Source organism: Arachis ipaensis, chromosome B2, assembly GCF_059453495.1.
Source record: "Arachis ipaensis isolate K30076 ecotype BB chromosome B2, ASM5945349v1, whole genome shotgun sequence".
Lineage (NCBI taxonomy): Eukaryota > Viridiplantae > Streptophyta > Magnoliopsida > Fabales > Fabaceae > Arachis > Arachis ipaensis.
Genome location: NC_142437.1, coordinates 63,758,766 through 63,763,706, shown reverse-complemented (window position 1 = coordinate 63,763,706; position 4,941 = coordinate 63,758,766). Strand labels below are relative to the sequence as shown.

Genomic DNA, 4,941 nt, shown 5'->3' with positions numbered 1-4,941 from the left:
CTCTAATGCAACAGAATTACAAGTTTCAAGGACTTCCATTGGAAGATCCTCATCAGTTCTTAGTTGAATTCTTGCAAATCTGTGACACTGTCAAGTCCAATGGGGTTGACCCTGAAGTCTACAGACTTATGCTCTTCCCTTTTGCTGTAAGAGACAGAGCTAGGACATGGTTGGATTCATAACCCAAAGAAAGCCTGAACTCTTGGGAAAAGCTAGTCAATGCCTTCTTGGCAAAGTTCTTTCCACCTCAAAAATTGAGCAAGCTTAGAATGGAAGTCCAAACCTTCAGACAGAAGGAAGGAGAATCCCTCTATGAAGCTTGGGAAAGATACAAGCAATTGATCAGAAGGTGTCCTTCTGACATGCTTTCAGAATGGAGCATCATAGGTATCTTCTATGATGGTCTGTCTGAACTGTCCAAGATGTCATTGGATAGCTCTGCTGGAGGATCTCTTCATCTGAAGAAGACGCCTGCAGAAGCTCAGGAACTCATTGAGATGGTTGCAAATAACCAATTCATGTACACTTCTGAAAGGAATCCTGTGAATAATGGGACAAATCAGAAGAAAGGAGTTATTGAGATTGATACTCTGAATGCCATGCTGGCTCAAAATAAAATATTGACTCAGCAAGTCAATATGATTTCTCAGAGTCTGTCTGGAATGCAAGCTACACCAGGCAGTACTAAGGAAGCTTCCCCTGAAGAAGAAGCTTATGATCTTGAGAACCCAGCAATGAAAGAGGTGAATTACATGGGAGAACCCTATGGAAACACCTATAATCCTTCATGGAGAAATCATCCAAATCTCTCATGGAAGGACCAACAGAGGCCTCAACAAGGCTTCAATAACAATAATGGTGGAAGAAACAAGTTTAGCAATAGCAAGCCTTTTCCATCATCTTCTCAGCAACAGATAGAAGATTCTAAGCAGAGCCACTCTGACTAAGCAACCATAGTCTCTGATCTAATTAAAACCACTCAAAGTTTCATGACTGAAACAAGGTCCTCCATTAGAAATTTGGAGGCACAAGTGGGTCAGCTGAGTAAGCAAGTTACTGAACTCCCTCCTAGTACTCTCCCAAGCAATACAGAAGAGAATTCAAAGAGAGAGTGGAAGGGCATAAACACGTCTCACATGGCCGAACCTGGAGAGGTGGAAGAGGCAGTGATCTCCACTGAGGAAGGCCTCAATGGACGTCCACTGGCCTCCAAGGAATTCCCTGATGAGAAACCATGGGAATCTGAGGCTTAGACAGAGACCATAGAGATTCCATTGAATTTACTCCTGCCATTCATGAGCTCTGATGAGTATTCTTCCTCTGAAGAGGATGAAGATGTTACTGAAGAGCAAGTTGCTAAGTACCTTAGAGCAATCATGAAGCTAAACGCCAAGTTATTTGGTAATGAGACTTGGGAGAATGAACCTCCATTGCTCACTAAAGAACTGGATGACTTGACTAGGCAGAAATTACCTCTGAAGAGACAAGATCCTGGGAAGTTCTCAATACCTTGTACCATAGGCACCATGACCTTTGAGAAGGCTCTGTGTGACCTAGGGTCAAGTATAAACCTCATGCCTCTCTCTGTAATGGAGAAGCTAGGGATCATTGAGGTACAAGCTGCAAGAATCTCACTGGAGATGGCAGACAATTTAAAGAAACAGGCTTATGAACTTGTAGAGGATGTCTTGGTAAAGGTTGAAGACCACTACATCCCTGCTGATTTCATAATCCTAGAGACTGGGAAGTGTGTGGATGAATCCATCATCCTTGGCAGACCCTTCCTAGCCACAGCAAAAGCTGTAATTAATGTTGACAGAGGAGAATTGATCATTCAAGTGAATGAAGACTCCCTTGTGTTTAAAGCTCAAGGATATCCCTCTGTAACCATGGAGAGGAAGCATGAAGAGCTTCTCTCAATACAGAGTCAGACAGAGCCCCCACAGTCAAACTCTAAGTTTGGTGTTGGGAGGCCACAACCAAACTTTAAGTTTGGTGTTGAACCCCCACATTCAAACTCTAAGTTTGGTGTTGGGAGGTTCCAACATTGCTCTGAACATCTGTGAGGCTCCATGAGAGCCCACTGTCAAGCTATAGACATTAAATAAGCGCTTGTTAGGAGGCAACCCAATCTTTAATTATCTATGTTAAATTTCTATTTTCTTTTGTTATTTTATGTTTTCTGTAGGTTGATGATCATGTGAAGTCACAAAAACAATTAAAAAAGCAAAAACAAACTAAAAAACAGAATGAAAAACAGAACACCCTGGAGGAGAAACTTACTGGCGTTTAAACACCAGTAAGGGTAGCAGAATGGGCGTTAAACGCCTAGTCTGACACCATTCTGGGTGTTTAACGCCAGAAATGGGCACCAGACTGGCGTTTAACGCCAGGAATGGGCCAGAAGCTGGCGTTAAACGCCAGAAATGGGCAGCAGCCTGGCATTTAATGCCAGGATTGGCAGAAAGGGGCATTTTTGCACGCCACTTGGTGCAGGGATGAGATATCCTTGACACCTCAAGATCTGTGGACCCCACAGGATCCCCACCTACCCCACCTCTCTCTTACTTCTTCACCCATTCACCAATCACCTTAATACCTCTTCCCCAAAACCCCTCACCTATCAAATCCCACCATTCTCTCCACCACTCACATCCATCCTTCATAAAACCCCACCTACCTCACCATTCAAATTCAAACCACTTTCCCACCCAAACCCACCCATAATGGCTGAACTATACCCCCCTCTCCACTCCTATAAGAACCCATCTTCTGTAACGACCCAATTTTCAATATGTCTAGATCATACCGGAAACTGAGTGCTACCAATTTGCCTTCCTAATTATTATCTATTATTTATCATATGAGCCTGATTCGTTGTTAAAAGCGTAGTTAATTTGCGAGGTGTATTTTTTTTTGAAACGTTTGGATTAATAGACGGAATCACTCATAATCAATTCACAAGTAATAACAGATAAAATAGTTATAAACAAACACACATAAATACATCACAAGCAGTTAACAACATTCAGTGATCCAGCCTTTATCAGAGTATAGACTTTTAGTTAGAACACCCCTAGATATAGCCAAATAATATCTATATACATATATATACATACAACATCCCAGGTCCTGACCTGTTCAAGAGGTCCCTAAGCTGGCACCTAGGCTAGCCTAGACTCTATACTCACCTAGTCCCTATAAACTACTAAAGCGAGGAAAAGTACGTTCTAGGTCTTCAAAACTCAACTCAAGTGGAACGTCATCAAAAGATAGAACATCATCTGCTACTCCTCTGCACGATTAGACTTTTCCACAGGGCATCTCTCTGGTACCTCATGAAGTAGTCACACAATAGGAATCTCGTACACAGGATTTAGGTTAAAGTGCGCATACGAACGGGGTGTAGACGTTGGCTGGTCTCACAGTATATACATATAATCAGAGAACGATATTCACCCTAGACTCAGAAGACTGCCTAGAGTGGAATCCCTTTTTGCATACAATCGTCAGCGAACTACGGAAAGGAACTCTTACTTCCATCTGAAGGGAAAAGGGAGAGAGAAGGGGTAAGAACTGGGGAGTTCTTAGTAGGGCCGGGGTTATTAGTTACGTTCATTTATTTGGGGTCGATTAGTAGATGAATAACATAATATAGCGAAGCAGTAAAGAGAAGATAAAGATAGAAAGAGAAAGTAGAGACAACAGAAAGTAGAACACAAACAAAAGAATACAAGAAAATAAAACACAGAAATAGCATACAAGCAGACAAACATAAAGAAATAGATCACACACAAGAAAGAATGCAACAGAGAATGATGCGCAGACAAGAATGATGCATGTCTAGCCCTAGTACAGGCCATGAGCTCATGTGTCGGTTGGCTGCCTGCAATCCCGACATTTATCCGGTCACAAGTAATCCCGATTTCCCGGATACGATTTTCCGTTCCTAAATAAATGCGCATATAATAATAGCCGCTCATTTGAGACAGCCTCTGCTTACTGCAGGAAAATATATATATACTCTGCTCTGCTCTTGGGAAGCGAAAAATAGCTGTAGGTAACTTAGTTTCCCTACAGAAGCTCTGGGTTGCATTAAGCAACTAATATATATAAATATAGCTCTGGGTTGCATCAAGCAACTAATATATATAAATATAGCTCTGGGTTGCATCAAGCAACTAATATATATAAATATCTCATTATTATATTACTCTTCTCTTTATATCTCTTTACTCTGTTCTGGTTTCTCTTTTCTCTGTATCTCTTTACTCTATTTTAATTACTCTGTTCTCTGTATCTCTTTTCTCTACTCTGATTACTCTTTTCATATGTATCTATATTACTCTTTTTCTCTTTATCTCTTTACTTTACTCTGGTTACTCTGTTTTCTGTGTTTCTCTACTCTGCTCTGATTTCTCTGCTTAACGTATGTATTTAAAGTTTATGTAAATTTCGATATGAATAGTTCGCTTGTCCCAAGTATAGGTTCATTAAGTCTATACTGAAATAGTTTAACTTTTTATATAATACCTAACCCTCGTCGCAACTCAAGGACTAACTATGTTGCCCTAGTTCGTTCACTAATTTCTGTCTGTTTTTCTGTTATTAAAATCTTACAGACTTTTCTTTAGTTTTTATCTTTTCTTCAACTTTTTATCTTTCTTTTATCTTTGCCTCACTAATATGTTCTTATCACTCCCTAAGTGTTTTATGAAGGTAATTATGAGATTTTGCGCTTAAAGTTGTCTTTCTAAAGCTTTTACAGAAAACTGCCTTTTCCGTATTATTTTATTATTTTTATTAAAATATTAATTTTAATTAAATATTATTATTTAATATTTTATTATTTTTTATTTTTTTATTATTAAATTTTCGAAAATTAACTTTACTTTAACCTTTAACCTTTAAAATTCACTTTTTACCACCCGTAACTTTTAA

The 4,941-nt window shown here is 39.5% G+C and overlaps 1 non-coding gene across 1 annotated transcript; it reads right to left on the bottom strand.

The window, feature by feature from the left end:
- Positions 1–260: 260 nt before the first annotated feature.
- On the bottom strand, positions 261–368 carry LOC148574144 (small nucleolar RNA R71). The gene has a single exon (XR_015905995.1). It is a non-coding gene; the product is annotated as a small nucleolar RNA R71 (small nucleolar RNA).
- Between the last annotated feature and the right edge of the window lie 4,573 nt (positions 369–4,941).